This window comes from Eptatretus burgeri, chromosome 16, assembly GCF_056783735.1.
Source record: "Eptatretus burgeri isolate ZD-2024b chromosome 16, Ebu_testis_v1, whole genome shotgun sequence".
In the NCBI taxonomy this organism is placed as follows: Eukaryota; Metazoa; Chordata; class Myxini; order Myxiniformes; family Myxinidae; genus Eptatretus; species Eptatretus burgeri.
Genome location: NC_140976.1, coordinates 56880078 through 56893755, shown reverse-complemented (window position 1 = coordinate 56893755; position 13678 = coordinate 56880078).

The following is a 13678-nucleotide window of genomic DNA, read 5'->3' as shown; positions in this document are numbered from 1 at the left end:
CCACAACAGCATCTCAACAACTCCCGCCCCGATATCCCTCAGAACGGGTAAACAGAAGTGACGGTTGGGGCGAGTCCCTCAGAACGGCGTAAAAAAAATAATGTCAGTTATCACGACAAAACAGCCAACCGAACTCTCCTGGAATTTTCCCCCACGCGCCGGGAAGGGAGGGGCAAAACGCCCGGACGGGATAAAAAGGGCCGGTTGGAACGCCGAGAAGGTGGTTGGCGAGTTGGTGAGGGAATCGGTGTGGAGAGCGCCAGGGTTAGAGAGTTGGTTGGAGTTGGTCGAGTTGGAGCCGGAGAGAAGTCACCAGCCGGATCGCCGTTGGAGTCGAGAGTTGAGTTGGGTAGCTGGTGGAGTCCAATGGAGTGCGGGCAGAGACATTGAGGGTCACCCAGCAAGTCACCAAGAGGGTGGCAGGTAGCCTGCTCGGGCTCTCGGAGCCCCTGTGGTCATCCCGGCTCCGAGCAATCATAAAGGCTTACGAGCCCGGTGCTTTCCTTTCTTTCTTTCTTGGGGTTTTTGCATGAAAGTCTTGGTGCCTTGTCTACTAAGTAGTGAACTGACTAAGTGCATGTAGATAATAAATAGACATCGGCTGTAGGTCTTTTTGTTTGTGTCTTGTCCCCTACCCCCATTCATTGCCTTGCTTGCATATGTGCATTTGAAATAAATGTCCCCTTTGTTGAATATTCATCTGCTCATTGCGTCCCTTCCTCCTTTGAACTGCCATAATTGCGTTCGGAATAAATAGCTGGCTTATTGATAGCCGATAAAACGTACATCTGGTCCGACGGGGCTTGGCAATATAAAACCGCTCGGCAATCGCAAACGAACGAGCTGCGTAAAGCGGCTCGTTTCCGTGCAGGCTCCATTGAGGTGTAGATCCCCGGCATTTCTGTCTGTGCGAATAATTAGGTACATCGACAATTCGGCGATCAACCCTGCAGCACGTGGAGAGAAGAGTTGGCTGATCTATGGTGTGGTTAACAACACCCGTAGCTGGGTTTCGGTGTTGATCCGGAAAGCTGCGACTGGATTGCCATGTTTGGTGGGTGCGCGCGGCCGCAAATTTGGCTGAGGCAGTCGTCCGCACGCCGGAGTGGCGAGAATCCACAAATATATATATATATATATATATATATATATATATATATATATATATATATATATATAATATTTTGGTTCTGGGAACCGTACGGTTCTGGGAACCGTACGCATACAACATACAGGTGTCCCAAGTCAGTTATGCAGTTAAGTATATGTGATCACAGAATCCCTCCTTGTGTGTAGTGGCAAATCGAAGGGGTGCGTTGCAATGTTTTTTTGTTAAGGGTAACAAATCTTTATATCCCATCCTCCATTGCGATCCACAGTACCCGAGCGCTTGCAGCCTTCGGATACCCTACGGGTATCAATGGCAGCAACGAACCACGGTCCACCTGTTGTCTCTGGAGACTCGTTTTCCCGAGACAGAATCTTCAAGTCCGCAGTTCCTATTCAGCTTCTCCAAATGCTCCAACTCTTTCTTGACGAGTCCACATGCGTGGAGTGGGCGGGCTTCCCGGTATGGCCGAAATCTCGCCCAGAAAGGGCGGACCCATGAAGGCCCTGTCCAATCAAGACGGACAGTGACGTCAGCTTCACCAAGGCCCCACCCCACTGAGAGAGGTCTATAAACCACGACACCATCCTCAGTCTTGACTTATTTGGGGGTCGTTTATTTAGTTCTTTGGGGGTCGTTCTGTGCTTGGAGGCCAGAGTTGGTTGGAAAACGAAGGGGTTACCGCTGCTTGGCTCCACTCAAGTCTCACCCCGACGGCCCGACTACTGGTCCCGGCCCACTCGAGCTACTCCATGGACCCGAACTCCACACGGGCAGCTGTGGACCTGACTGCACGACTGTTGGCTGGTGCCGCACCACAGAGCATTCCTTTCCCCGAGACTCAGGTACTTGAAAGAACTGCGACCTCAGCCCACCTCCCTCCCTGGCTGCAAAAGTCCTTTGCCTTCAACTGGGTTTATTTTGTCTGAGTGTGTGGCGCCAGTCTAATAAGTAGAAACTATATAAGTGTTTTCGATCATTGTGAATCTTGCCTGTATAATTCCCACGTAAGTCTGCTCTGTGTCTTCTTTTGGAAGTTGCTGTAAATTGTCGTACTACATCTTCTTTCTTTCACCTGCATAACACCCCAATAAACCTGTTTCAGTGCCACATAAATTTCCTCATTTATTATAAATAAATTATTGTCGAAATGTTCCCAGTTAGTTTTCGTCTTTTCCTTCATTGGTCCAGCATGGTCCGGATCTGAGTTTTAGCCGAGTCTTTGCTCCCGTTAATCTGCTTATCCTCGCCGCACGGCTTTGTCAGTTCCGCTCGACTGCACCCGAATCGGAGTTGGTAGTCGGTAGTTGGAACTCTACCGCAGTCGGTAGAGTGACCCGGTTCGAGCAAGACGTGCCGAGGACGTGGTTCCCCGGTAGACGACACCGTGCGGTTATTTAGTTAAATTGGTTCTAGACAAAAAGACCCTATGCTACGCAGTGGAGGTATTGGCGTCCACGGTCGATTAAGCGACTCGCCGCCTCACGGAGTTATCCGTGAGCGACGGCCTACAATTATGGGAGTCAGGTGGGGGAAGTTACGTCGTCTCCCACCAAACGGTCGTTCTCGCCATCGGTCCCCGGCCCGCAACAATATATATATATATATATATATATATATATATATATATATATATATATATATATATATATATATATATATATATATATATATATATATATATATATATATATATATATATATATATATATATATATATATATATATATATATATATATACGAGCCTGGTGTTGGCGCAGTGGTTAGGGCAGCGGCTTGGGTCCCAAAAAGTCCTGAGTTCAAGCCCCGTTGGGCCACTGAATATATATATATATATATATATATATATATATATATATATATATATATATATATATATATATATATATATATATATATATACACATGTATATATATACACACACACAAGCATTTAAAGGCCATTTTCCCCGCTAAAGCAGGGGTTAGCCTTGCGGGCCCCATGACAATCTTCTCTACTTTACCCTGTTTTCTGCATCTCCCCTTCTTAATCCCCTTGCCCACATTTCCTCTTCCACCACATTTAGCCAAGTTTTTCTCGGTCTTCCCCGTCCTCTACTTCCGACTACACTCATTTCCAACACTCCTCTCACCCAGTCACTTTCATCCTTCCTCAACACATGACCCAACCATCTCAACCTGTTTCTCTTCACAACCTCCATCATAGACACTATTCCCATCATCTTCCGCAAGTCATCATTTGTCTTCCTCTCTCTCAACGATACTCCACACATCCACTGAACCATTCGCATTTCCACCCTTTCCAGCCTTTGTTGCTGCTCCATGTTCAGTACCCTTGTCTCACTCCCATAAATCATCGTACTCCTCACACATGTAGCATACACCTTTCCCTTCAGCTTCAACGACACTCCCCTCTTTGTCAGCAAGCCACTCAGTTCCCGAAACTTCTTCCATGCACATCTCACTCTAGCAACCGTCGAAGAGTCTGATCCACCTTCTCCATTCAGCATGTCTCCGAGATAGCAAAATGTTTTCACCCCTTCCAGCTTCACACCATCTCCAAGATCCAACTCAACAATTCCTTCATCTGCTGCTCCCTCGATGCACACCTTACACTTGAATGTAGCTGCCACACTGGTTAATGACCCTCTCACCCCACTACATTTTCGATGAACCCATTCAGCACACATTGTACACTGAATGGAGTTCACTCCGACACCCTTCCTGCACACAGCACACGGCCACTTCACCGTCCTTTCCACCTCACCACATGCTTTACCACTTGCCATCACCTTCGTCTTTCCGATATTCACCTTCAAACCTTTTGCCTCCATACATTCCTTCCACTTGTTCATCTTCTCCTTCAGTCCATCCAGACTCTCTGCAATCAACACCAGATCATCTGCATACAGCAGCTCCCACGGTAAACCCTCCTTTACCCTCCGAGCCAGCACCTCCATCACAACTACAAATAGAAGTGGACTTAGTACCGACCCCTGGTGCACTCCTACCCTCACCTCAAACTCACCACTGTTCCCATCCTTCGTCCTTACAGCTGTGCGTGCTCTCTCGTACATGGCCATCACTGCTCTGATCAACCATTCCTCCACTCCTAACTTCCTCAATGCCCATGTCATAACTTCACGTGGAACCCTATCAAATGCTTTCTCCAGATCAACAAACCCAAAAAACAACTTTTTCCTCTTCTCCATGTACTTCTCCTGCAACTGCCTTACAATAAAAATTGCATCTGTCGTTCCTCTTCCTGGCATAAATCCAAACTGCATTTCGTCAATCTTTACCTTCTTCCTTATCCTCTTCTCCAACACCCTTTCCAATACCTTCATTCCATGCTCCAATAACTTTATTGCTCTATAGGAGCCACAGTCCAGAGGGTCACCTTTCCCCTTGTACAGAGGGACGAGGGTACTCGGTTCCCAATCCACTGGAATGCGGCCTTCTTTCACCACCAGATTACAGATCTCTGTAATTCTCTTCACACCCCAACTTCCCGCTGCCTTCAACATATCTCCCACAATTCCCGTTGTCCCTCCTGCTTTTCTACTCTTCATTGCTCTTATAGCTTCCTCAACTTCCTTCTCAGTTATCTTCTCTGCTGGTCCTAAAACTGGGTTACTCTCGATGTTTCTATCCCATTCATTTTCTACATTCAACAGCCTTTCCATATATCTCTTCCATCTTCCTTTAATTCCATCTGAATCCACAACGATTTGTCCCACTTCATCCATCAAGCAACTCACCCCCGTCACATCAAATCTCTCTCTCGCTATCTGCTTTGCAATCCTGAATACCGCTCTCTTACCCTCCTCCGAATCCAAGCGTTCTCCAAACATTTTCCTATGGGCCTCCTGCGCCTTTGCAACCTCTTTCTTTGCAGCCTTCTTGGCTTCCTTATAACTTTCATGTGCAGCCTCTTCTTCCACCGTATCCTTTGCCTTTTGCCATTCCTTGAACTTCTTCCTCTTCTCTTCAATCGTCTTTCCAACTTCATCATCCCACCACCATGTTTCCGAGTTCCTCGGTGGTCCTTTTGTCCATCCACATACCTCACCAACGGCTCCCAATAGACTATCTTTCATTGACATCCAACCACTTTCAAGCTCAACCACATCATCTTCAACCATACTCAGCCTCTCTCTTAATGCTTCCTTCACTGTCGCCTCTTTCAACCTCCACACTTTCATCCTCGGTTGGTACTTCATATATATATATATATACCAAGTCGTATAACACCAGGGGGTTGACTCGGCCTGTCATCCTACCGAGGTCAGCGAAATGAGTACCAGTGTACTGGGCCGGTGTATACCCCAGTTAAAATAGGTGTACCAGATCCCTGTGTCATAAGAGGTGACCAGCGTTGCGTCAGGAAGGGCATCCGGTGTAAAACATGTGCCAAATCACTATGTGGATCATATGGATTATCCGCTGTGGCGACCCCTAACGGGAGCAGCCGAAAGAAGAAGACATATATATATATATATATATATATATATATATATATATATATATATATATATATATATATATACACATGAAGCTCGGAAGGTTGTAGATCGAGAAAGGGGGGTGCAGGTGGGGTCAGCAATGCCTCATGAAACATTGCTATACACTGCGGGAGGGAGGGTGCTGGGGAGGGGGGGGGGGAGAAATACAAAAGAGATCGGTGAAAGGTAGAGGTGGCATGAGCAAAGAGAGTGATATGCTTATGCTTAATGACCGAAGACAAATAAGAAAATATACCATAATCCCTCGCCATTGAATGAAAAAGGTCATACACATTCCAGATAATGAGGGAGGTGAATTGGAAACAAGACACCATTTAGTCATCATCTCGACAAAGTTCCCCAGGGGTGAGGAATGTAGTAACCAAAAAGAATTGAAATCAGATAAGCGGTTTTCCATTTATTACAAATAACATTTTTTTTCAAGATGGCCGCCCCAGTCGGCCATCTTGGATGCGGCCACGTCCAAAATCAATAGGGTTCTTCCTTTTCATGTGGTACATGTGTGACCCAAATTTCAAATCGATATGGCGAACAGTTTATGAGTTATCGCACTCAGCTATAAATGTGGACGGACGGACGGACAGCCGGACGACCTGGGTGACAACAATATCCCCATTCCGCCACGCAGCGGGGGATAAAAAAAACCCATGTCAGAACAGCTGTACACACAATGACACAACAGAGATTATAAAGTTAACTGCTGGCACATCTGAAAAACTTTGACATCGCAGTTTCGCGAAAATTCGTGGGAAGAGTAACCAAAACCATGGACTGAAAACATGGAAGCGCTCATGTTCGACCTCGAGCATGAACATCAAAAGCAAAGCATTGCAACCAGATATCATACTTATGTACAAAAAAGAGAGAAGAAGGCATTGCTAAGTGAGGTGTTAATACCAGTGATTTTGGACGAAGCGATGCAGAAATCAAGAAAATGTCCAAATACCAAGACCTCAAGAATGAAGTCAAAAGATCCTGGAAGGTGAAGAATGCCAAAGTTGGAGCTGTGGGAATGATGACAAAAACCTTACAGAGGTATTATAAACCATCCCTGGGAAGATTACAGTAAAAATATAATTACACATTTTCAGTCAATGAGACATCTCCTGAGGCACCCACCACACGGCACTGCAGGACTGAACATAAAGGTAGAAATGTATGTCTAATTGATGTGAGATTGAAAGCATGGATACTTTTTCCTGAAACAAGCAACCAAGCAGCTTGGAGAGCACTCACTAAGTGGCTTAAATACTCAAGCAAGCACTCCAACAAAATGGTTGATTAAAAAAAACGCCTCCCTTGGCACACAATTGGCAATCACCGAACAGTCATTTTCAACATACACCCCCCAGAGACACTAGAATGTCACATATGTCTGAATTGGACAAATTTCTAGGAGTCGGAACTGCATGTAAGTTCGATTCTGGAGCTTAAATTTTGTAATTCTTCTGAGTTTAAGTGATGCTCATGGCGATCGCATGTGCGGAATTGAAATAAAACAATGAATGCTGATGTCTCTGGGCATTTATAAGCATTGCAATGTACCCAGCAATTCGGAGCTATGATGAACAGCCTGTTCCAAGTTGCGGCTTCTTACAAATCAACTTCAGGTTGAGGAGGCCAAAAAACATGACGACCTCAGACCCGACAAAGTTACCGATTAAACGCCTACAGACCCCAGACAGCGAAGTGGTTGAGTATCACCTGATGAAGGTAATAATTAAATAAGGCCGTTAATTATCTTCAAAAGGGGTGTTTTAATTAACCCAAACATCCCATTTTCACTCTTGCACTTTCTTAGTATGCATGCAAAGTTTCAGTTTGCTAGGTTTTATAGTTTTGGAGTTATGGAGAAGATACACACACACACACACACACACACACACACACACACACACACACACACACACACACACACACACACACACACACACACACACACACACACACACACACTTCTATTGATATATATATATATATATATATATATATATATATATATATATATATATATATATATATATATATATATACATACATACATATACAGTTTATATGAATCTCTCAGCTCGGCCAGAATTAATATCTCAAACTGGTTCCTGTTTCATTTCATGCTAAACCAAAACTTAGAAGTAGTAATGCTACAAAGAAGAATGTTCAGTGAGTTGCATTTACTGCATTAAAGTAAGGCATCCACTTTTGCAACCACTACAGTGATACAGGTTTCAAGGACCTTTTAAAAGCCTCTAAAGACATCTAGCTTTGCCAAGTTGATGGTGGGTGTGCAGGCTTCCTGTTGTTAATGTTTTTCTAAGTACGTTATCGTTTTTATGGCTCTAAGCCATTCACTTTATCTTTATAATCGTTCTGGCTGTGTACCCTCAGAACACTTTCCTCCAAAATAGTCCGTGGGATGTTTTGCTTTTTCCCTGCCTTACAATCATCTCGTGTTTATAAATTGAGCACTGCTTTTTGGCCTGTCTTTTTATGGATATTTCATGGTGGCACATTTCGGAGCAGAAACTTGCAATGGCAATGCCCTGAATTATCATACACTCTCAAGAAAAGGCCTATCCAACAGAAAAGGTTATTTTAAGATGCTTAGCTCTGGTTGCCTTTGGCCTTGTTCAGATGCCCTGAAAGTTCCTCTGTATTTCTTTTCACCTCATTAAGCAGTGAGATCATTGAACTTTTTGGCTACTGTTTTCTGTATGCTAAACTCCATTGTGTAACTGTACTTTCACTCACACTGAAACATTACTTTTTCAAAATTCTTTGCAGCCAGGTTCTGAATCCGCTTTTTATTCTTTCTGCAAATAATTACAGAAGAGTGTGTATGTGTGTGTGTGTATGTGTGTGTATGTGTGTGTATATATATATATATATATATATATATATATATATATATATATATATATATATATATATATATATATATCTTCTTCTTCCTCTTTCGGTTGCTCCCGTTAGGGGTCGCCACAGCGGATCATCCGTATGATCCGCATCGTGATTTGGCACATGTTTTACGCCGGATGCCCTTCCTGACGCAACCCTGGTCGCCTCTTACGACAGGGATATGGTACACCTATTTTAACCCGGGTATACACCGGCCCAGTATACTGGTACTCATTTTGCCGACCTCGGAAGGATGACAGGCTGAGTCAACCCCCTGGTGTATTAATTCAGTGGCCCAACGGGGCTTGAACTCAGGACCTCTTGGATCCCAAGCCGCTGCCCTAACCACTGCGCCAACACCAGGCGCATATATATGTATATATATGTATGTATATATATATATATATATATATATATATATATATATATATATATATATATATATATATATATATATATATATATATATATATATATATATATATATATATATATATATATATATATATATATATATATATATATATATATATATATATATATATATATATATATATATATATACATACATATATATACATATATATACATATACATACATACATACATACATGGTGTCCCAAAAAATATATACAACTTTTCATCTGCAAAGAGGATGGTCATAACATATATTTTTTGAAAAGATATATGGCTGGATAGAAAGCTGAAAGGTTGAAGTTTATCGTACCAATGTCAAGATTGCCACCAAAATTTTAATTTTGGTATAGAATCGTCGTTTTCTTTTAGACCACATGTTCGACGTAGGCTCCACGTTGTCCGATCACGGCCTGCAAACGCGTTGTCATGTTCTCCATCACTTTGGGAAACGTTTCCTGAGGAATGTTCTGGATTTCTCGGTGGATGTTTTTCTTCAGCTGATCAAGAGTCTGAGGCCGAGGGCTTCCATAGATCCTGTCCTTGAGATACCCCCACAAGAAGAAGTCTGGAGGAGTAAGGTCAGGGGAATACGGTGGCCACTCAACGTCTTCGTCGAGGGAGATAAAGCGGCCCTCAAAATGTTAGTTGAGAAAACGCCTTGTTTCCCTGGCTGTATGGGGTGGTGCCCCATCCTGCTGGAACCACTGGATTCTCATCTGAATCAGGTTGTTTCTCCTACGGGCCTGAGTACATACCTCAGGCAGATAGAATTCCTGAATCATTTCACGATAGTTCCTCTGGTTTACCGTGCAAATGCGTCCCTGGTCATCTTCAAGCAAGTATGGACTAATTATCCCATACCAACTAACCGCCACCCACATGGTGACTTTGATAACAGATCGAGGCACCAGTTCAGTTGATGCATTACTAGGATTTTCAGTTCCCCAGTACCGAAAGTTTTGCTTGTTTACCTCCCCGGACAAGTGAGCATGGCATTCGTCCGTCATGTGAAGTTTTTTGAGGAAGTGTGCATCTTCCTCCAACTTTCCTGAGAACCAATTTACAAAGTCCAGTCGTTTGCGTTTCTGTTGATCAGTAAGCACCATTTCCGTTTGAATTTTGTATGGAAAGGCATGAATGTCTTGGCGAAGGATCCTCTGAACGGTGCTCTTATGAATGTTTGTCTCGGCAGAAAGTCGTCGAATCGATTTTTTTTGGACTCTGAACGACCGCCTGTCTCACCATTTCCACATTTTCTTCACTACGACCTGTCCTCTTCCGACCACTGTGACCCTTGTGAAGGTCACAGATGGTTCCCACATTGGTAAACTTTGCGATGGTGCATTTTATTGTCCGAAAGTTTGGTGCATGGTGCAAGTGGATCCCGAAATGTCTCGAGTAAAGACGTTGTACCTGAATGACACTTTTCGTCTGGTGCCAAAGTTCAACAATTTTTGTCCGTTGTTGTACGGTCAGTCTTGGCATTTTTCTGGCGCTTGCTTGGTATCAAAATAAACTTCAGGGTCTCTGCAACAAGAAATGAAGCATGAGTGACAAAATTACTGCTTTTTTTTTAGGATCAAACGAAGCGTTTTAAAAGTTATATATTTTTTGGGACAGGTCAGGTCAGGTATGGGAGCATGTGCCAGAACAGCGCGTCGCTGCGTCCACTTTCCGCCGGTACTCCAGGGGCCTCCGTCTGGCCATCCCCCAGGCAGATACCAGGCCCAACCCCATCTCCTTGAGATGATGGTCAACCTGCTGCAACCATGAGGCACGTGGTCGGCCCACTGGCCTCCTCCACTCATGAGACTCCCTCGCTGAGAGAATCTGGTGAGCAGGATCAGCGTCAGGAAAACGAGCCACATGTCCATACAGCCGCAGCTGACGCTCACGGACTATGCAGGTAACAAATCTCATCCGAGTCTCTCTCAGCAACCGCTCGTTGGACACAAAATCCGACCAGCGATAGCCAAGGATTCTCCGAAGAGACCTGGTACCAAAGGAATTAAGTCTCCGTCTCAGATCCTTGGTCAAAGTCCAAGTCTCGCACCCATAGAGCAAGACTGGAAGTACCAAGGACCTGAAGACTCGGACTTTCGTCCTCCCGCACAGGTACCGGCAGCGCCACACCCCATGATCCAGTGAATCCATGACTCCCCAGGCCCGACCCAGACGTCTATTGACCTCCGGCTCACAACTTGCGGAGACATGAATATCACTGCCAAGGTAAGTGAATCTATCCACGACCTCAACATCCTCACCACAAACAGACACAGACAGGACAGTAGCATCCAAGATGTCACCGAAAGCCTGGATCTTAGTTTTGACCCAAGAAATCCGTAATCCTAACGGCTCCGACTCCTCATTCAGCACCTCGAGGGCCCCCAAGAGGATGTCTAAAGTCTCCGCAAAGATGACTGCATCATCTGCAAAATCAAGCTCCGAGATCTTGACATTGCCAAACGATGCACCGCAACTTGATCTCTCCGACATCCTCCCAAAAATCCAGTCCATACAAGTGCTGAAAAGTGTGGGGGCAAGTACACATCCCTGACGAACTCCAGTAACAACTGGAAATAAGTCAGAGATGGTACCACCACACTTCACAGCACTGTCAGTACCAGAATAGAGTTCAGACATCAGATCGATCAGTTTCGGTGGCACCCCACGAAGACCAAGAATCCTGCAGAGGACATCCCGATTCACTGAATCGAACGCTTTACAGAGATCAACATAGGCTGCAAGCAGCCCCTGCCGAAACTCTCGTCTGCGTTCGGTGAGAACACGAAGTGCAAGGATACGGTCAATCGTTGACCTCTTTGGTGTAAAGCCTGACTGCTCTGGATGCTGGTGCTCAAGCAGATGGTGGCGAACCCTATCAAGAATTATCCGAGCAAAGACCTTGCCCGGCACTGAGAGCAGCGTCACCCCTCGGTAGTTGTTGCAGTCTTGGTGATCACCCTTCCCTTTCCAGAGAGGGACAACAAGGCCCCTCTTCCAGTCAGTTGGGATGATGCCTGTGTTCCAGGCAGAGCACAAAACTGCATGCAACGACACGAGTGCAGCATTTCCACCAGCCTTGAGAAGTTCAGCATGGATGCCCAAGATCCCTGGAGCTTTGCCCCGTTTCAACTGGTTCACCGCAGCCCATGTTTCCACAAGCGATGGTGGACCACAGTTGATTCGAGGGTCAGCAACAGGGATTGTAACACCCTTGACGTCCAACTCGACAGCTGGGGGATCAGCCTGGTACAACCGCTCAAAGTAACCGGCCCAGCGGGCCTTCACTTCAGACTCCTCTGTCAAGAGCCTACCACTCTCTGCTCGAACTGCAGTGCTCCGAGGGATGTGCTTGGATGAACGTAATGCGCGAATTCCCCTGTAAGCGGGACGAGAATCACCTGTCCACAGGTGATGCTCTACCCCCTCACAGATTCCTCGCACATAGGCCTCCTTGTCCACCCTCAGTGCACGTACAGTTTTATGCCTCAGCTTCCTGAACAGCTCAGCTCTGCCATTCAGCCTGGCCCTGCGACTCTGGTCAATGGTATCCAGTGTCCCTTGAGAGACAAAATTCTTCTTTGCCCTGCGGTGAACTCCAAGGCATCCACCGGCAACATCAAGGATGGTGGTCTTGAAGGTGCTCCACAACTCTTCAGGACCCCCCAAAGCACCCAGACCCCCCAAGTGTCCACTCAGCCTGTTCGCAAACTCCTCAGCTACTCTCTCATCCCTGAGCTTGGCAACATCCAGCCTAGGCTGGGATGGTACCATTCTCCAGGATTTAAGCTGCAGCTTTAGAGTTGCTACAACAAGCCTGTGGTCAGTATTGAGGAACTGAGCACTCCGGTAGACCCTGCAGTTCTGGATCATCCTCCAACGACCGTCAATGAGGACATGGTCAATCTCCTTTGCCACACCGCCAGCGTTGGAATACCAAGTCCAGCGATGAGCTTGTGGGCGCTGAAACCATGAACCAGCCACCCTAAGTCCATGACTTCTTGCAAAGTCAAGGAACTTAGTGCTATTCTGGTTCATAGTTCCTGACCCATGGGGACCAACACACACCTCATAACCATCCCTATCAGTTCCAGTCGATGCATTGAAATCCCCCAAGACTAGAAGTGTATCTCGTCTGGGGCACTGATCAACCACAGACTCGAGTGTGGCGTAGAATGTGTCCTTCACGGTGAGATCACTCGCCTCAGTCAGAGCATAAATAGAGACCAGGGAAATGACACCTAAGGAGTGGCGAATCCTTAATCTCATAATACGCTCGTTGACCGGTGTTACCTCAATTATCATTGGGGTCAGCTTATTGGACACAGCTACAGCAACTCCTTGGGTATGGTAACCATCAGAGCGACCAGACCAATAGTAGGTGTAACCACCCACCATTATCTCGCCGCAATCCGGTCTCCGAACCTCAGAGAGAGTTGCAATCCCGATGTCCAAACGCTTGAGCTCAGATGATAACAGAGACAGGTGATCATCCTCTCTTAGGGATAGGACATTCCAGGCACCCACCTGAAGGGACCGCCTCAGGTTAACCCAAGGAGACCGCCGTCTGGTGGATGACACCTCAGCACCACTCCGACACACTCTCCCGCAATCTGACCCAGGGATGTTACCCCGTGGTTTCCCTCCTATCAAAGATTGGGGGTCCCGAAGGCTTTGCCCCAATCCTGTCATCCGGTGAGCTGCCCTGCGAAGGGAAGCTGCACAGGA